At 39.2% G+C, this 21,419-nt stretch overlaps 1 long non-coding RNA gene across 1 annotated transcript in view; it reads left to right on the plus strand.

Annotated features, from left to right (window-relative positions):
* The first annotated feature begins 227 nt into the window (after positions 1 to 227).
* The window catches only part of LOC123332028, a 62,486-nt gene continuing 41,294 nt past the window's right edge, over positions 228 to 21,419 (plus strand). Inside the window, exons 1-2 of the long non-coding RNA XR_006548869.1 lie at positions 228 to 405; positions 859 to 930. This is a non-coding gene — a long non-coding RNA (uncharacterized LOC123332028). The remainder of the gene's footprint in view (positions 406 to 858; positions 931 to 21,419) is intronic.

A 21,419-nucleotide genomic window follows, 5' to 3' on the forward strand; every position in this document is an offset into this window, starting at 1 on the left:
TAAAGACCATGTGCACCAACACACTAACAAAATAGTAATATAAAATTAGTTTCTTTTTTTAAGTGAAATACTATAGTTGGTTCATATTTTTTCAAAACTCTTCTGATATAAAAATGATTCTATTATTGTTTAAAATGATTCTGTTATTAGTCAATGTTGTTTAGTCAATTACACTAGAAAACTAATCAAGTTCCCCATTTCTCTATTGCTTTTTTGTAGTACTTTTGTATTACACTGCACTCTGTTGACTGATATCCTTATCTCTCTCTCTCCAACTAGGCTTTGAGCTCCTGTAGGAGATGGATCCACTCTTACTGTTTTCATATCCTTAAGTCCTAGCTCAGCGCCTGAAGCATTATCAGCTCAGTCGTGTCTGACTCTTTGTGACCCCATGGACTGCAGCAGGTCGGGCTTCCCTGTCCATCACCAACTCCCAGAACTTGCTCAAACTCATGTCCATTGAGTCAGTGATGCCATCCAACCATCTCATCCTCTGTCATCCTCTTCTCCTCCTGCCTTCCTTCAATCTTTCCCAGCATCAGGGTCTTTTCCAGTGAGTCAGTTCTTTGCATCAGGTGGCCAAAGTATTGGAGTTTCAGCTTCAGAATCAGTCCTTCCAATGAATATTCAGGACCGATTTCCTTTAGGATGGACTAGCTTAATCTCCTTGCAGTCTAAGGGACTCTCCGGAGTCTTTTCCAACACCACAGTTCAAAGGCATCAATTCTTTTGAAGCATTATAGCCACTCATTAAGTACCTGTTGAATGACTGAATGAATAGATGATTAATTACCAGCTCTATCTCAAACAGCCAGTGAAAATTTACAAATTTATCAGTTCTTTTTTTTTGTTTTTCAGGAATAGCAATCATTAATACTTCCTGATTCATACGAGTTCTTCCAGTCATCCAAAAGTCACAGCAACATAAAGGTAGGCAACTTCTACAGAAAACAGTTAACTGTAATATACATATATCTGCCTAAATGTCTTAAAATTGCAACTAGGAAATATTAGTCCTCTTAGTATCTGAAAGTAAAAGTTCCCTTTCTTCTTTTTCAAAATACATACTTCATCTCATGCAAAGTGTTAAGCTGTTAAAATTTCTGAATGAACAAGCTGAGAGAGAGAAAGAGTCGTACTATGAGAATGATAAGAAACACAGCATCCTACTAGTATTCTAATTTTAAACTATGGTGTTTTAGTTTCGGGCTAGACTGCCTGGTTCTTTTTAATATAATTAATGGCAAGCTCTGGTACATGCTTTAAATGGGCTTACAATCTAGTCAACTAGGGAGAATTCCTTTATTCAGTATTTAATGAGTACCTACTGTGTGCTAGGGCTTTCCAAGTGGCTAGTGGTAAAGAATCTGCCTGCAATGCAGGAGATACAGGTTCAGTCCCTCAGTCTGGAAGATCCCCTGAAGAAGAAAATGGCAACTCACTCCAGTATTCTTGTCTGGGAAATTTCATGGACAGAGGAGCCTGGCGGGCTACAGTCCAAGGGGTCACAAAGAGTCGGACACCAGTGAGCGACTAAACAACAACAATAACTGCATCCTAGGCTCTGGTCTAGTGCCTAGGGAAATAATAGTGAGCAGAAATAGCCAAAAAGTCTCTGCCTCACAGAGAAGGTCTCATACCCAGCTATATCTCATGGTTTGCCCTCTTCACCTAACTCACACTAAAATTGTTTTCTACCTTTCTAGCCAGCCTGCTTCCTAGTAGGGCCCTGAATATTAATTCCTTTAGTGATTAAGAATTAGTAATAGAATTTCCCTTTTGAGAAAAGACCCCATTTTCCCTTGATGATACAAACATAAAATTGGAAAAGTTGTCAACTAAATACTAAAGAGTATTTGTTTTAGGAAACTTTTATTTCTCCATTATCCCCTCTCTCCTAAGAAATATGGTTTATCCATATTCCACACAGTTTGTGAACTCTGCTATTGTTCTGGTGGGATGGACTGACAGCTATAAACTTGGAATCATTTCATAAAAATTCGTGACATGGAGCTTCTGATTGTTCTTGTGGCTGCTCTCCTAATTGCAGTGGAGTGGGCATAAATGAAGATAATGAAGGAATACCATACCATCTTCACTGTCCCTTCTAGTCCAACATCTAAAATTAGAGATAAAATAATGGAATATGTGGGAAATGTAGTGCAGGTACTGCAAGTTGGTTAGCATGTCAGGTAAAACACACACACACATGCACACAACCATCTTTTATGGTCAAAGTGAGACTATGACCCTGTTGTCACTAATTATAAGGAATTGAGGAGTTTTCTTATTTGCAATAGTTTATTACTAAAATTTTCATACATACAGAAAAGGTGAAAGAATTTTACAGTGAACATCCATATTCTCAGCATCTATATTCTATAATTAACATATTATTTAACTTGCTTTATCACACATTCCTCTATCCACCCATCAATCTAGAGCTTAGGGTTTAAAGTCTTTTGCCCAGGTTTACTCAAGGAATTAGATGCACAAATAGATCTTCTGATTGCTAGATCCTTACCCTGTGCTTTGCCTTGAATTTAATCTCTTTAATTTGTCAAATTGAATTTAGTTTTCAAATACTGATAGCTCTGTAAAGACTAATCTTTTCTACTAAGCTTTTGCCTAATTAAAGGGGATTAACTTGAGTAGAGGACTTCAATGATTTATTTATTTAAACATTCTTGTAATTGCTCAGTATGTGTTCAGAAACTCAGATAAAATGTGAATTTCATTCATCTTAATAATAAGATATGCTTATAATAATAATTCTATTAAATGTCATTTCTAATCCCCCAATTCTCTTGATTTAAACCAGGGAGATTCTATTGCTGCCCACATCTTTTTGTGGACTGTACATGTTAAATTAATTATAAGATTTAAAACATGATTATCTCTATTCATATTTGAATTGATCTTTGTCCTTTTCACCCTTTCAATTTTCTTTTGTAGAGTCAGTTCTTATTCACCTCAGTGACATCATTGAGTGTGAGAGGGGTAACAGAAAGGATTAAACATGGAAGAATTTCTAAAAGATTATCAGCTTCACATCCTAAAATATACTTATTTTTAACACATGAAATTTAAAATTTATGTATAAAAATAGTCAAGAAAATTAGATGGACTTAGAGCCTCTCTTCTTCTCTTAAATAATTAGCATGACTTAAAAAAAAGTAAAACAAATGAGCAAATGGATTGAGTCAAGACTTTTCCCAGGAGAATTTAGACCTTTAATTGTGGGGTACTTTTGTTATTGTTCCCTGTTGTAATGAAACCATAATATCTCTATAGCAGAGCTAAGTGTTTGATTGCATCAGAAAAATAATAAAAAGTCATCTCACTCAAAAGGTCTCAGAACTTTCCAAAGTGCTCCTTGAGAGCAAGAACTGCATTTTGTTCCCTACTGTATACTCAGCACCTAGCACATGCTGGATATAGTGAGCACCTGCGTACATGTGAGTGCTAAGTCGCTTCAGTTGTGTCCGACTCTGTGCGACCTTATGGACTGTAACCCGCCAGGCTGCCCTGTCCTTGGGATTCTCCAGGCAAGAATACAGGAGTGGGTAGCCATTTCCTCCTCCAGGGGATCTTCCCAACAGAGAGACAGAACCCTTTTCTCTTACCTCTCCTGCATTGGCAGGCAGTTTCTTTACCTCTAGCACCACAGAGTACTGACTATATCCGGAAGCCACAGATATAGTGGGTACTTAGTAAATAGTCTTTGAATATATTTCAATAAAATTCATGTTTTTGCATTTGGAGCAAATTCAGCCACAGTGACTACAGCTCTAGATTAGGAGTCTGGAAACTATGGTGCATGGGTTACATCTAGCCCAGCACTTGTTTCTATAAATAAAGTTTGATTGTAATTACCTATGGCTGCTTTCATACTACAACAACAGAGTTGAATTGTTGTAAAACAGACTATATAGCCTGTGAAGCCTAAGATACTTATTGTCTGTCCCTTTACAGAAAGTGTTTTCCAAATCTGTTCAAGGGAATACGTTTAGGCAAAACTAAAGGGAGGCATTCAGTTCAGTTCAGATCAGTCACTCAGTTGTGTCCGACTCTTTGTGACCCCATGAACTGCAGCACACCAGGCCTCCCAGTCCATCACCAACTCCCGGAGTTCATCCAAACTCATGTCCATCGAGTCAGTGATGCCATCCAGCCATCTCATCCTCTGTTGTCCCCTTCTCCTCCTGCCCCCAATCCCTCCAAGCATCAGGGTTTTTTCCAATGAGTCAACTCTTCGCATGAGTGGCCAAAGTACTGGAGTTTCAGCTTTAGCATCAGTCCTTCCAAAGAACACCCAGGACTGATCTCCTTTAGAATGGACAGGTTGGATCTCCTTGCAGTCCAAGGGACTCTCAAGAGTCTTCTCCAACACCACAGTTCAAAAGCATCAATTCTTCGGTGCTCAGCTTTCTTCACAGTCCAACTTTCACATCCATACATGACCACTGGAAAAACCATAGCCTTGACTAGATGGACCTTTGTTGGCAAAGTAATGTCTCTGCTTTTAATATGCTGTCTAGGTTGGTCATATCTTTCCTTCCAAGGAGTAAGCATCTTTTAATTTCATGGCTGCAATCACCATCTGCAGTGATTTTGGAGCCCCAAAAAATAAAGTCTGACACTGTTTCCCCATCTAATTCCCATGAAGTGATGGGACCAGATGCCATGATCTTCATTTTCTGAATGTTGAGCTTTAAGCCAACTTTTTCACTCTCCTCTTTCACTTTCATCAAGAGGCTTTTTAGTTCCTCTTCACTTTCTGCCATAAGGGTGGTGTCATCTGCATATCTGTGGTAATTGATATTTCTCCTGGCAATCTTGATTCCAGCTTGTGCTTCTTCCAGCCCAGCATTTCTCATGATGTACTCTGCATATAAGTTAAATAAGCAGGGTGACAATATACAACCTTGACGTACTCCTTTTCCTATTTGGAACCAGTCTGTTGTTCCATGTCCAGTTCTAACTGTTGCTTTCTGACCTGCATATAGATTTCTCAAGAGGCAGGTCAGGTGGTCTGGTATTCCCATCTCTTTCAGAATTGTCCACAGTTTATTGTGAACCACACAGTCAAAGAGAAATGCAAATCAAAACTGCAGTGAGTTGCAACTACACATCTTCTAGGATGCCTATAATTTTTTTAATGGAAATAAGTTTTGGCCAGAATGTTGAGAAATTGGAACCTTAGTACTTTACTAGTAGGAATGTGAAATGGCACAAGTGCTATGGAAAATTGTATGGTGGTGGAGCCTCTAACAGTTTCACATAGAATTACCATGTATTCCAGTAATTTCACTCCTAGATACATACTCAAAGGAATTGAAAGGAGGGACTCAAACAGATAATTGTACTCCAGTGTTCACCACTGCATTATTTACAATAACCAAAAGGTTTAAACAATCCAAATGTCCGTCAACAGATGGATGAGTAAACAAAAGATGGTATATATATACAATGGAGCATTATTTGATCATAAAAAGAAAAGAAGTTCTGATACATGCTACAACATGGATGAACCTTAGAAACATGCTAAGTGAAAGTCAAATACAAAAGAATAAATGTGTGCTACCACTTACATGAAATATCTGGGTCAGGGGCATTCATAGAAACAAGGTAGATTAAGGTTATAGTGACTGGGGAAAGGAGGAATGGGGAGTTATTGCTTAATGGTTATAAATTTTCTTTTTGGGGTTATTAAAAAGTTTTGAAAATAGTGATAGTTGGATAACATGTGAACATATCAATAATTAATGACATTACATTGTACAATTAGAATGGCAAATTTTATTATATATATAATTTTTAAAAAGCTTAGTATAATATACCAATAAACATTGAATTTTACATTTTAAATAGGTTTGAATTATATGATACTGAATTATATTTAAATAAGGCTATTAAAAAATACTAAAGCATAAGAGGAATAATGAGTGAGCTCCTAGAAACTCAGATAAGTCTCAGATTACTCAAATCACATGATTTAGTAAATCAATTCAATATTTACTGTAAGAAACTAGAGAAGAGAGATACATTAATTATATTAATATAAATTATCTGTTAATACACTGCAGTATATTAATACACTCAGGATAGGATGCCAGCAGGCTGAACCACACCAGGGTTATGCAATCTTCACATGTCCTGTTTCTCTCGTCCACATTAGCCTTCCCCACTGATAGTGTGGTTAGGAGAACTAGAGATGAAGTTTGAGCAAAGGGGCTTTGTGGATGAAAGAAGCCTGAAGCCAATTATACACACATACTTTATAGGAGAGTTGTACAGGCAACCTGAAGCTTTCTATAACCCAATGAGCAATTGGGATTTTAATTTTTCATTTTCTGGCCAGAGGATACATGGGTCCAGAATACATGACACTTGTGCGTGACTGATTTAGGTCCTCATGAATACTGCACACCTCGTATATTTAGTGTACCATGAATATTTAGTGAACCCCTCAGGGGCCTGATGTATAGTTCTTGTATCATGGATATTAGGTGCCCCCTGTGCCTCAAGAATATTTAGTGCCTACCTGTTTTTTTCGTCCCTTCTGATTTATGTTCCGCACACATATGTCAAAAATGTCTCATGGGTTACTAATCTGTCTCTGCTTAACAAATGTATGAATTGTATCTCTCCCACTTATTTTCTTGTTTCCTATGGCAAACTTGAATATTCTCAGTCAGTATAGCAAATGTATATTACAATTAATTTGCAACATTGCCATTTTACAAATGAGGAAATTGCAAATGAGGAAATTGCAAAGAGTGCTAAGCAATTGTAGGTCTTGCCAAAGTCCCAGGTGGGGTCAGGATTCAAATTCTGGCACCTTGACTCCAGTTCAGTTCAGTCGCTCAGTCGTGTCTGACTCTTTGCAACCCCATGAACCATATCACGCAAGGCCTCTCTGTCCATTACCAACTCCCAGAGTCCACCCAAACCCATGTCCATTGAGTCAGTGATGCCATCCAACCATCTCATCCTCAGTCGTCCCCTTTCCCTCCTGCCCTCAATCTTTCCCAGCATCTGGGTCTTTTCAGATGAGTCAACTCTTAGCATCAGGTGGCCAAAGTATAGGAGTTTTCAGCTTCAACATCAATCCTTCCAATAAACACCCAGGACTGATCTTTAGGATAGGGACTGGATGCTTGGGGCTGGTGCACTGGGATGACCCAGAGGGATGGTATGGGGAGGGAGGAGGGAGGAGGGTTCAGGATGGGGAACACATGTATACCTGTGATGGATTCATTTTGATATTTGGCAAAACTAATACAATTATGTAAAGTTTAAAAATAAAATAAAATAATAATAATAAAAAAAAAGAGTCTTCTCCAACACCACATTTCAAAAGCATCAATTCTTTGGTGCTCAGCTTTCTTTATAGTCCAACTCTCACATCCATACATGACTACTAGAAATACCATAGCCTTGACTAGATGGACCTTTGTTGACAAAGTAATGTCTCTGCTTTTTAATATGCTGTCTAGGTTGGTCATAACTTTCCTTCCAAGGAGTAAGCATCTTCTAATTTCATGGCTGCAATCACTATCTGCAGTGATTTTGGAGCCCCCAAAATAAAGTCTGACACTGTTTCCACTGTTTCCCCATCTATTTCCCATGAAGTGACGGGACTAGATGCCATGATCTTAGTTTTCTGAATGTTGAGCTTTAAGCCAACTTTTTCACTCTCCTCTTTCACCTTCATCAAGAGGCTTTTTAGTTCTTCTCTTTCTGCCATAAGGGTGGTATCATCTGCATATCTGGGGTTGTTGATATTTCTCCCGGCAATCTTGATTCCAGCTTGTGGTTCTTCCAGCCCAGCGTTTCTCATGATGTACCCTGCATATAAGTTTAATAAGCTGGGTGACAATATACAGCCTTGACGTACTCCTTTCCCGATTTAGAACCAGTCTGTTTTTCCATGTCCAGTTCTAACGGTTGCTTCCTGACCTGCATACAGGTTTCTCAAGAGGCAGGTCAGGTGGTCTGGAATTCCCATCTCTTTCAGAATTTTCCACAGTTTATTGTGATCCACACGGTCAAAGGCTTTGGCATAGTCAATAAAGCAGAAATAGATATTTTTCTGGAACTCTCTTGCTTTTTCGGTGATCCAGCACATGTTGGCAATTTGATCTCTGGTTCCTCTGTCTTTTCTAAAACCAGCTTGAACATCTGGAAGCTTATGTTTTACATATTGCTGAAGCCTAGCTTGGAGAATTTTGAGCATTTCTTTACTAGTGTGTGAAATGAGCGCAATTGTGTGGTCGTTTGAGCATTCTTTGGCATTGCCTTTCTTTGGGTTTGGAATGAAAACTGACCTTTTCCCGTCCTGTGGCCACTGCTGAGTTTCCAAATTTGCTGACATATTGAGTGCAGCACTTTCACAGCATCATCTTTTAGGATTTGAAATAGCTCAACTGGAATTCCATCACCTCCACTAGCTTTGTTCATAGTGATGCTTGACTCCAGAGCTCATGCTATACTTTATTGCCTCTGAGAATCAGTGTGAGGAAAAGGACTATAAGAGTATAAGGTGAGTATCTAAGAGTAGTTCTAAGTTCTATGGAAGCTCATTGGGGCTTTATAGAAAGACTTTATGAAAATATTTTCTGACATGACCTGGGAAGACTAAAAGGCTAATTGCATGAGTTCTCAGTCGTGTTCAACTCTTTGTGACCCCATGGACTGTAGCTCACCAGACTTCTCTGTCCATGGAATTTCCAGGCAGGAATACTGGAGTGGGTTGCCATTTCCTCCTCCATGGGATCTTCCTGACCCAGGGATGGAACTCGCATTTACTGAATCTCCTGCATTGGCAGGCAGATTCTTTACCACTGAGCCAACTGGGTAATTACAGCCAGAAATAAGAGCAGAAGTGTTAGGTTATTTATCATTTAAAACATTTTAGCATAGAAAATATGACACTGTGCTTCTGCATTACTTGAAGTTACAACCCAGGTTTGAATAGTATTCTACTTGTCACCCAAGTTTGTGTGACCAATACACAATGAGGCCAAACAAACTGAAATGTCAGAGTTTGGAGCAGAGAAAGGTTTATTGCAAGGGCTGTGCAAGGAGAATGGGCACCTGTGCTCAAAAGACCTCCAGCTCCCTGATGGTTTTTGGGGAAGAGTTTTTATAAGCCTGAAGTTACTGTCTTCCACTTGGCTGAGGGCCCTTAGTTCCTGTAGAAGGACTCAGAGATATGTACCAGATTGTTATGCATTAATCTATTCCTTGACAAGGAACAAGGACCCTGATCCATTGCTGCACTATTGTTTATTGGCTGTCTTTCCTTTATTCTGCATTTCCTCACTCCTATTAGTAACTGAATCTGCCCTTTGGAACTCAGTGAAGGTCTAGAATGCTGAAAGCATTTTTCCAACAAACAAAAATGGAGGCTATGGAAAGGCTCTTGTACCCTAGAGGGCTCCACAGGATCCTGCTTGGTTTCATACTTAGGAGTTCACATACCAGAGAGCCAACCATTATTTTAATTAGGAGGCATCTATCCATAAAGTGGCTACTACAGGTGTTTTCTTTATTTATAGCTACATTATCTATAGCAATATCATGTACTTTAATCACATTGTGAACATTGGAAACTGGTTTTTATTGGTGGAATTTGTGGATTGTTAATTAGCATAATGAACTTTAGAAATGAGTTTTCATTGTTGACATTAAAGGTGTTCAGAATATGTGGTTGGCTAAAATATTTTGGATACACACCTCAGTCTTATATGAGTAGGGCAAAAAAAAAAAAAAAGTCTAGAGAAGGCTGTTTCCTTTACCATTAAGAGTTGTTGTTAATCACTAAGTCATGTCCAACTCTTTGCCACCCCATGAACTGTAGCCCACCAGGCTCCTCTGTTCCTGGGATTTCCCAGGCAAGAACTGGAATGGGTTGCCATTTCCTTCTCTAGGGGATCTTCTTGACCTATGGATGAAACCGATATCTCCTGCATTGCAGGCAGATTCTTTACCACTGAGCCACTCGGAAGCCCACCATTAGCAATCCCAGGACTCAGAACTAAATCAGGTCCAGTGTCCAGCCTTTGGTTTTGAGAATTTCTAGTTACCTAATACAGACTATCAGTTCAGTTCGATTTAGTCGCTCAGTCATGTTTGACTCTTTGCGACCCCATGAATCGCAGCACACCAGGCCTCCCTGTCCATCACCAACTCCCGGAGTTCACTCAAACTCATGTCCATTGAGTCAGTGATGCCATCCAGCCATCTCATCCTCTGTTGTCCCCTTCTCCTCCTACCCCCAATCCCTCCCAGCATCAGAGTCTTTTCCAATGAGTCAACTCTTCGCATGAGGTGGCCAAAGTCCTGGAGTTTCAGCTTTAGCATCATTCCTTCCAAAGAAATCCCAGGGCTGATCTTCAGAATGGACTGGTTGGATCTCCTTGCAGTCCAAGGCACTCTCAAGAGTCTTCTCCAACACCACAGTTCAAAAGCATCAATTCTTCGGCGCTCAGCCTTCTTCACAGTCCAACTCTCACATCCATACATGACCACAGGAAAAACCATAGCCTTGACTAGACAGACCTTTGTTGGCAAAGTAATGTTTCTGCTTTTCAATATGCTATCTAGGTTGGTCATAAGTTTTCTTCCAAGGAGTAAGCGTCTTTTAATTTCATGGCTGCAATCACCATCTGCAGTGATTTTGGAGCCCCCAAAAATAAAGTCTGACACTGTTTCCACTGTTTCCCCATCTATTTCCCATGAAGTGATGGGACCAGATGCCATGATCTTCGTTTTCTGAATGTTGAGCTTTAAGCCAACTTTTTCACTCTCCTCTTTCACTTTCATCAAGAGGCTTTGTAGTTCCTCTTCACTTTCTGCCATAAAGGTGGTGTCATCTGCATATCTGAGGTTATTGATATTTCTCCCGGCAATCTTGATTCCAGCTGTGCTTCTTCCAGCCCAACGTTTCTCATGATGTACTCTGCATATAAGTTAAATAAGCAGGGTGACAATATACAGCTATACAGCCTTAATGTATTCCTTTTCCTATTTGAAACCACTCTGTTGTTCCATGTCCAGTTCTAACTGTTGCTTCCTGACCTGCATACAGGTTTCTCAAGAGGCAGGTCAGGTGGTCTGGTATTCCCATCTCTTTCAGAATTTTCCACAGTTTGTTGTGATCCATAGTCAAAGGCTTCAGCATAGTCAGTGAAGCAGAAGCAGATGTTTTTCTGGAATTCTCTTGCTTTTCTATGATTCAGTGAATGTTGACAATTTGATCTCTGACTCCTTTGCCTTTTCTAAATCCAGCTTGAACATCTGGACGTTCTTGGTATACATATTTTTGAAACCTGGCATGGAGAATTTTGAGCATTACTTTGCTAGCCTGTGAGATGAGTTCCATTGTGCAGTAGTTTGAACATTCTTTCGCATTGCCTTTTTTTGGGGATTGAAATGAAGACTGACCTTTTCTCGTCCTGTGGACACTGATGAGTTTTCCAAATTTGCTGGGATATTGAGTGCAGCACTTTCACAGCATCATCTTTTAGGATTTGAAATAGCTCAGCTGGAATTCCATCACCTCCACTAGCTTTGTTTGTAGTAATGCTTCCTAAGGCCCACTTGACTTTGCACTCCTGTATGTCTGGTTCTAGGTGAGTGATCACACCATCATGGTTATCTGGGTCATTAAGATCTTTTTTGTATAGTTCTTCTGTGTTTTCTTGCCACTTCTTCTTAATCTCTTCTGCTTCTGTTAGTTCCATGCCAGTTCTGTTCTTTATTGTGCCCAACTTTGCATGAAATGTTCCCATGGTATCTCTAATTTTCTTGAAGAACTCTCTAGTCTTTCCCATTCTTTTGTTTTCCTCTATTTCTTTGCACTGATCACTGAGGAATGCTTTTTTACCTCTCCTTGCCATTCTTTGGAACTCTGCATTCAGATGGATATATCATTCATTTTATCCTTTACTTTTTGCTTCTCTTCTTTTCTCAGCTATTTGTAAAGCCTCCTCAGACAACCATTTTGCCTTTTTGCATTTCTTCTCCTTGGGGATGATTTTGATCACTGCCTCCTGTACGATGTTATGAACCTCTGTCCATAGTTCCTTAGGTAGTCTGTCTATCAGATCTAATCCCTTGAATCTATTTGTCACTTCCACTGTATAATCATAATGGATTTGATTTAGGTCATACCTGAATGGTCTAGTGGCTTTCCCTACTTTCTTCAATTTAAGTGTGAATTTTACAATAAGGAGTTCATGATCTGAGCCACAGTCAGCTCTTAGTCTTTTTTTTTTTTTTTTTTTTTTTTTTTGCTGACTGCATAGAGCTTCTCCATCTTTGGCTGCAAAGAATATAATCAATCTGATTTCAGTATTGACCATCTGATGATGTCCATGTGTAGTGTCATCTCTTGTGTTGTTGGAAGAGGGTGTTTGCTATGACCAGTGAACCCTCTTGGCTAAACTCTGTTAGCCTTTGCCCTGGTTCATTTTGTACTCCAAGGCCAAATGTACCTGTTACTCCAGGTATCTCTTGACTTCTTACTTTTGCATTCCAGTTCCCTATAATTAAAAGGACATCTTTTTCTGGTGCTAGATCTAGAAGGTCTTGTATGTCTTCATAGAACCATTCAACTTCAGCTTCTTCGGAATTACTGGTTGGGGCATAGACTTCAATTACTGTTATAGTGATTGGTTTGCCTTGGAAATGAACAGAGATCATTCTATCATTTTTGAGATTGCACCCAAGTACTGCATTTCGGACTCTTTTGTTGACTAGGATGGCTACTCCATTTCTTCTAAGGAATTCTTGCCCACAGTAGTAGATAAAATGGTCATCTGAGCTAAATTCGCCCATTCCAATTCATTTTAGTTCACTGATTGCTAAAATGTTGATGTTCACTCTTGCCATCTCCTGTTTGACCACTTCCAATTTACCTTGTTTAATGGACCTAACATTCCAGGTTCCTATGCAATATTGTTCTTTATAGCATCAGACTTAACTTCAATCACCAGACACATCCACAACTGGGGGTTGTTTTCACTTTAGCTCAGCCTCTTCGTTCTTTTTGCGCTTATTTCTCCACTCTTCTCCAGTAGCATATTGGGCACCTACCAACCTGGGGAGTTCATCTTTCAGTATCCTGTTTTTTTGCCTTTTCATACTGTTCATGGGGTCCTCAAGGAAAGAATACTGAAGTGGTTTGCCATTCCATTTCCAGTGGACCATGTCTCCAGGGGCTTGGATATGATTGGGTAAAGATTATGATACAATAGTTTAAGATGTGTGGACCCAGCAGTCCACCAATGGATCTTCAGGACTCTCTCCATTGTTCTTTCAGGAAGTTCCTGGAATTTAAAATAAGTTTATTTGCAACTTTTATCTTTCTGGGAAAGAATTTCCTAGAATAGTAAAATTGTGCTGATAAAGGTAGTGGAAAAGTAAACTCATGTTAACATGGGCAGAAAGCTATTTTGTAGATGGCCTCATAGAAAAAGGACAATAAAATGAAAATAAGAAAGGAATTAAAAGATGTTTGTACATTAAATTAATAGTGAATTTTGAACAATTTAATTCCATTTATTATCATATCTTTGGTGTAATCTGACTTAAACCAATTTGGGCCTTCATATGTGTTAGGTTTGAATATCTATAAGTTGAAGACTATAGGTCTTCAAATGCACAACTTTGCTACTGCATGGCATTTTACAATGAATAGAGATCTTAAACTGAATTACCCTGTACATACATTTATTAGTGATTGAAAGTTGCTCAGTTGTGTCTGACTCTTTGTGACCCCATGGACTGTAGCCTGCCAGGCTCCTCCGTCCATGGGACTCTCCAGACAACAATACTGGAGTGGGTTGCCATTTCCTTCTCCAGGGGATCTTTCTAACCCAGGGATTGAAGCTGGGTCTTCTGCATTGCAGGCAGATTCTTTACCACCTGAGCCACCAGGGAAGCTCCAAGGGCAAAAAAGTCTTATACTCTGTTATGATAAGCTTGGGAAAAATCAGTGTTCCAACTTTTTCAGGACTTTAATAGGCACCTTGCATGGAAGTTTCACTCAAAAGCAAATGTTCTGATGGAAGGTTTAGCTGACCTATTTGGCTTATAGAACAGAATTCTTTCTTATTAGAGTATGTATGTGTGTGGTGGTGGGTGGGTAGGTAGGGTACAGATAAGAAAGGAGTTCCAGAGTTCCAGATGTAAGCAATGAAAGACAAAATACACCAGACAATTAAAGAAATTATTTTATTCAGACTATTCCAATAGGGCAAGTGCTCATTAATGATGAATATCTCAAAGAAAAGGAAGGGAGTTTGAGATTTTATAGAGGCAGGTAAACAAGGGAGTTATGTGAGGCATATGGGAGTCATAAAGAAGGATGAAGATGGGTCTTATCTGGGAAAATATGAGAACAGAGTGGTCATTTGAGATTAGTCTGAATATAAAGTAGTGGGAGAAATTCTTAACAATTTCTAATGACTGGTTTCAGAACACATTACCACCAGAATATGGTGCCCTGGCATATTGAAAATTTTGAGCTGAAGGAATTTAAGAAATGGTAGGTACAGGAAGGACTCTCTGAGCTTTCCCTGAAGCAGATCATAAGATCCTCACGCCCACCTTATGCCTAAAGGAAAGGAGTATCCTTATCTCTGGAGATAGATGGAACTTGACTGAACAAGCCTTCCTAGTGCTAAGTCACTTCAGTCGTGTCCGACTCTGTGCAACCCCATAGACGGCAGCCCACCAGGCTTCCCCGTCCCTGGGATTCTCCAGGTAAGAACACTGGAGTGGGTTGCCATTTCCTTCTCCAATGCATGAAAGTGAAAAGTGAAAGTGAAGTCGCTCAGTCGTGTCCGACCCTCAGCGACCCCATGGATTGCAGCCTTCCAGGCTCCTCCATCCACGGGATTTTCCAGGCAAGAGTACTGGAGTGGGGTGCCATTGCCTTCTCCAAAGCCTTCCTAAGTCTTCTGTTTACTATCTTTAGCTCATAGGGGCACCCCAGGTGGCTTAGTGGTAAAGACTCCATCTGCCAGTGCAGGAAATGCAGGAGACATGGCTTCAATCCATGGGTCAGAACGATCCCCTGGAGGAGGAAATGGCAACCCACTCCAGTATCCTTGCCTGAAAAAAATCCCATGGACAGAGGAGCCTGGTGGGCCACAGTCCATGGGGTTGCAAAGAATTGGACATGACTGAGGAGCTAAACAGACACATATCTTTAGCTCATACCCTTTTGTTCTACCACATTTTCTGGGACTTTCCATTCTTCATCAAACCTAGCATAAAAATACTCAGGTTTAACTGTTTCTTTGGGGTCTTCATTTCCTTAGGAAGGTGAGGAGGGACACTTTATCATGAAAAAAAAAAGGATAGCTTCAGGTATGCCTTGACTGGAGGCTGTTGGCATGGAGAAACTGTCGGCAGGCTAACTAGAAGCAGGGAATCCTATGTGATTGATGCATATTTGGCTTTGTTTGGTTGCTCCTAAGTTGGAAGCTGGGACAAAAATTAGGGGAGCTGTCAATTATTAATCAAGTCCTGGATGTTTTGGGCTGATGATAACATGGAGAATTGTTTGGTTTGCTGGGCTGGTTACTAGAGATAGTAGTCTGACTTCCTACCAGTCAGACTTGTAGAAAGTAAGTTGGTTTCTTGAGTGCTTTCTACCAATTGTGGGTCAGAGTTCTATTTTTATATTTTGTCTGGCCAATATCTGTTTGCATATTCAGTCTCTCAAGCATGGCATTTGAAAAACTCCAGAAAGGGTAGTGTGGTTGGTGTGGAGGGAAGGAGCATAAAGTGTTAGGAGATGAAGTTAGACAGACTGGTGGGGAATAGGTCTGGTAGAGCCTTGAAATCCATGGTGATGAATTTGATTTGACTCCATTGTGATAGGAACCCTTTAGAGTATTCTCAACAAGGGAGTGAGGTGAGCTGATTTATAGTTTTAAAAGGTTGCTTTGGCTGTAAAAAGGATTAGACAGACAAGAGTAGAAGCAGAGAGGCCACCAAGGAGGCTATTGCCATAGTTTAAGTGAGAGAAGTGAAGGAGTTCAGAGCATGCCTCAAAAAATATACCACTCTAGCATATCACCTACTTTGAGTTAAAGGCACTTGAAAAACAACAGATGTTAGAAGGACACTCTGACTGACCTTTTTCCTTTCTTTTAAAAAGAGATGAAATTTCCATGTAAGCAATGATGTGTGCTGTGCTTAGTCACTCAGTCATGTCCGACTCATTGTGACCCCATGGACTGTAGCCTGACAGGCTCGTCTGTCCATGAGGATTCTACAGGCAAGAATACTGGAATGGGTTGCCAGGCCCTCCTCCAGGGGATCTTCCCAACCCAAGGATCAACCAGGTCTCCCACATTGCAGATGAATTCTTTACCATCTGAGCCACCAGGGAAGTCCAAGAATACTGGAGTGGCAGCCTATCCCTTCTCCAGGGGATCTTCCCGACCCAGGAATCAAACAGGGGTCTCCTGCATTGCAGGTGGATTCTTCATCAGGTGAGCTACCAGGGAAGCAATGGTGTAGGGGAACAAATTTTGCCACCCCAAAATATGTCTCTTTGGTATGAGGATTAACTTAGCTGATTATCTTTAAGAAATATAAGACTCAGAAAGTTTTTCTTGTTACCACCTCCCTAACTGCCTAAAAGAATTTAAAGGACCTGGAATAGAGTTGTCACCAGAGATATCTACAAAGAGTATGGGCTAGGTGTGGTGGGTAGAATTTATTAGGGCCTAGTGAGCAGCATTCACACTGTGTCCAAAATCTAGGTCTATCCCATGTATACATGTTATAAATTTTGTTGATTTTATCATGTTAATCTGTTTCATGTTTTTCTTTGTTTTATTGGGGAGAGAGTGTGCCACAGTTCATGTGGTATGGTATCTGTTCCGAGACCAGGGCCCCCTGCAGTGGAAGTAGAGAGTCCTAACCACTGGAACCCCAGGAAGTCCCAATCTGTTCATGTTAATTTAATTCTTAGAGCAGGCAGAAAAACCCTAGAAGGAGAGAGGAAATTTTCTTCCTCCCTGACAGTGTCCTCCCTATGCCAGAAAGGAAGAGACATTCTATCTCCAAGGATTGGAAGTTGAGGCTAAGAGAAATCTGTATAAACAAACCTTGTTAAACTAATGTTTATCTTCCTAGTCACTTCTCCACCCAATTAAATACCATGGCCCAAGCCCCTTTGCCTTGTCACATTTTCACAATTTACTACCCTTTGTCCAATTCAGTATGTGCATGCTAAGTCGCTTCAGTCATGTCCGACTCTTTGCAACACTATGGACTGTAACCTGCCAGGCTCCTCTCTCCATGGGATTCTCTAGGCAAGAATACTGGAGTGGGTTGCCATCCCCTCCTCCAAGGGATCTTCCCAATCCAGGGATCAAACCCATGTCACTTACATCTCCCACATTGGCAGGCGGGTTCTTTATAGCTAGCGCCACCTGAAAAGTTCCTCTAGTTCAGCAAATAAGTGTTCAACTCTAATTGCTTCTTTGGGTCTTCATTTTTCTCATGAAGACTCCCAAGTACATGTTAAAAAAAAGTTAAAACTTGTATACTTTTCTTCTGTTAATCTGTTTTATGTCAGTTTAATTCTTAGGCCCAGCTGGACACTCTAAGAGGATAGAGGACAATTTTTTCCTCCCCTACAGATGACACTGGTCTGAACCAGGATAGTAGCTATGGAGGTGGTAAGAAGTAATGGATTCTGGACATGTTTGGAAGACAGAGTGAACAGGATTCATTGATGAGTTGGATGTAGAAGTGGACAAGCAATCAAGAATATGGTATCATCAAAGTCTCTCCTGAGCAAATGGTGATGCCATTAATAAGATGAAGAAAGCCTTTATGGATGCCCTATGCTCCTTCATTAAATCATGTCTACTTATCCAGATAACATATATATGTTACTTGAGGATAAGGATGGAACCTTATCAAGTTTTCCTTCCACTATGCTTATTAGAGGATTGTATACCCAGCACAGACCTAAGTGAATATTTCTTATTTATTCTGCTAACTAAATTGGGGGAAAAAGTGGTTCTGATGGTAGGCCAGCAGGCAGTTTCTAATTTAGAGGTCTCTGTTCTGTTCCTTTCCCTACCCTCTTGATACGTAAGTAAAAGAAATGCAGAACACTTGGAAAGTCTACATTTTCTTCAAGAGATAAATTGACTTGTTTATAGATGTAGTCATTCTAGGCAAATGCTCAGGCATTAGTCATTCTAGGCAAAAGCTAGATGCTTTAAGTCTGAAAGAATTCAGCTATTTACATTGATTTGAATCTAAAGTTGAAAAAAAATGCTTTATACATTTTGCTCCTGAAGAAAAGGAGACCAATGCCCACAAGAGAATTTACAGCTGAATTGCAGATTAGATACAAATCTGTTAGTTGCATTCTCATTCTAAACTATTTGTTAAGTGCCCAGGTAAGGAAGAGCTTCTGCTGTGATTTAAATCTAAATTTTTTTTGCTTCTTATAAACTTGCAAATGCAACATAAAGACCTTTTCTCTCCTTATTCTATCATGATACTCCTATTAGCTACAGTGTTATATAGAAATACAAGGGAACAGTAATGCTCTGTTAGTAATGGAATTCACATGTGAAAAGCAAGTGATGCATATCCAATTGCCTGTTTCAGAATCTCATCATTATTATATTAGTCATTATTGGGTAACTACTTTGTTTTTGATTGATTATATACATAAATCCAATATGAATGAGCATAACTGTCATGAGAAACAGTTTACTTCCATTAAGTTTTAAAGAAATAGTCATCAGCATATTTAAAATTTGCTTTTAAAACATTTCATATGTTTTTTTAATTATCATATGTATTTGAATGGAGACAAGACTTTTTCTTTATTATGTACATGTTCATGTTTTCTACCTCAAAATTGTGTCACAATACTGAGTTTGTGACATCACTACTATTTCTATGGGCTTCCCAGGTGGCGCTAGTGGTAAAGAACCTGCCTACCAGTGCAGGAGACATATCAGGTTTGATCCCTGGATTGGGAAGATCCCCTGGATAAGGAAATGGCAACCCATTCCGGTGTTCCTGCCAACCCACTCTGATAGTAGTAGCACATATACAGTTTAATAAATGATCAAACAAAATGAAAAATTCTGATTAAAAATAAGTGGAGACATTCAAACCTAAATGGAGTGGGTTGCCATGCCCTTCTCCAGGGGATTTTCCCAACTAAAAGATTGAACCTGTGTCTCTTACATCTCTTGCATTAGCAGGTGGGTTCTTTATCACTGAGCCATGTGGGAAGCCCAAATTCCTACTAGCAAATGAAAAAGATTATAAAATGCTACAAGGAGTTTATACTATAAGGAAGCATTAGTTTTATCCTAAAATTATCCCTATTTTACTAAAGGATATTCTTCAGGCAGATACCAGATGGAAGTATTGATTTAAACAAAAAGCAAGAAGAACACTGGAATTGGTAACCATACAAGACTTTTTATTTCAGTTTCTTTAAAAAATTGTTTAAACAACAACAACAACAACAACAAAAAAAAACCAATGTATTGTGTGATTTAGACCATATACAAAACTAAAAAAATATGACAACAATAGCATGAAGGTTGTGAGGGGAGAAATGAAAATATGTAATTGTAAGTTTCTTTTACTGTATGTGAAGTGGAGTAATATCACTTAAAGCTATACTGTAACAAGTTAAATGTGCATACAAAAAAACCTTAAAGCAATCACTAAAATAACAAAACAAAATGTTATAGCTAACAAGTCAACAAATGAGATAAAATGGGATCATAAAAAATACTTCATTAATCCAAAAGAAGGCAGAAAGAGAGAAGAGTGAACAAAAAAGATGCAACAAATAGAAACAAATAATTTTATGATATACTCAAACCTAAAGCAAATGGTTAAAACATCCAAATTAAAAGGCAATGATTGTCATATGGGATAAAAGTTAAGACACAACTATATTCTGCCTACAGGAAGCACACTTTTTACCCCAAACTTTAATTTTATTATTATTATTATTATTTTTTTTTTTGTATTTGGGGCTTCCCTGGTGGTTCAGCTGGTAAAGAATCCGCCTGCAATTTGAGAGACCTGGGTTCGATCCCTGGGTTGGGAAGATCCCCTGGAGAAGGGAAAGGCTACCCACTCCAGTATTCTGGCCTGGAGAATTCCATGGACTGTATAGTCCATGGGGTCGCAAAGAGTTGGACATGACTGAGCGACTTTCACTTTATAGCTGATTAACAATGTTGTGATAGTTTTAGGTGAACATCAGAAGGACTCAGCCATACATATACATGTATCCATTCTCCCCCAAACCCCCCTCCCATCCAGACTGGCACATAACATTGAGCAGAGTTCCATGTGCCATACAATAGAGGAATATCCTTTAAAGGCACAAATAGGTTTAAAATAAAAGAATAGAAAAAGATATAGCATGCTAACACTAATCAAAAGAAAGCTGGAGTGGTTAAATGACTATCAGACAAAGTTGATTTCAGAGCAAAATATTACCAGAGATAAAGTAATTTATTTAATAATGATAATGAGATCAATTAAACAAGAAGACATAACAATCCTAAATTGTTTATGCATCAAATAACAGGACTTCAAAGTTTATGAGGCAAAACTTGATAGAACTGCAAGGAAAAACAGACAAACCCACAGCTATAATCTAGGAACCTCTATATCCCTCTCTAAAAAATGAATAAAATAAATGGGTAGAAAATTAGCATATATTTAGTAGACTCAAATACTACCACCAACTTGACCTCATTGACCTTTACAGAACACATCACCAAACAATGGGGCTTCCCAGGTGGCGCTAGTGGTTCAGAACCTGCCTGCCAATGCAGGAGATGCAAGAGACATGGGTTTGATCCCTAGGTTGGGAAGATCCCCTGGAGAAGGAAATGGTAACCCACTCCAATATTCTCACCTGGAGAATCCCATGGACAGAGGAACCTTGTGGGTTACAGTCCAAGGGGTTGCAGAGTTGGACATGACTGAAGTAACTTAGCATACATGCATGCACCCAACAGCATCAGAGTGTAGTTTTTTCTCAAGTACTCAGGGCGTATTTACCAAGATAGACCATAGTCTGGGACATAAAACAAGTCTCAATAAATTTGAGATTCAATTCAAGAAAAGTTTGTCTTTTGACCACAATGAAATTTTAGGAATCAATAACAAAATGATCTTTTGAATTTTCCACAGTATTTGCAAATGAAGCAACACTTTTAGATATGTATGTATCAAGCAAGAGATCAAAAGGAAAATTAGAAGTAATTTTAACTAAATGAAAATTTAAGCACAACACATTAAAAATGGTAGGATGCTACTAAAGCTGTACTTATGGGTAAATTTATAACACAAGATGGCTATATAGAAAAGAA

Source organism: Bubalus bubalis, chromosome X (assembly GCF_019923935.1).
Source record: "Bubalus bubalis isolate 160015118507 breed Murrah chromosome X, NDDB_SH_1, whole genome shotgun sequence".
Lineage (NCBI taxonomy): Eukaryota > Metazoa > Chordata > Mammalia > Artiodactyla > Bovidae > Bubalus > Bubalus bubalis.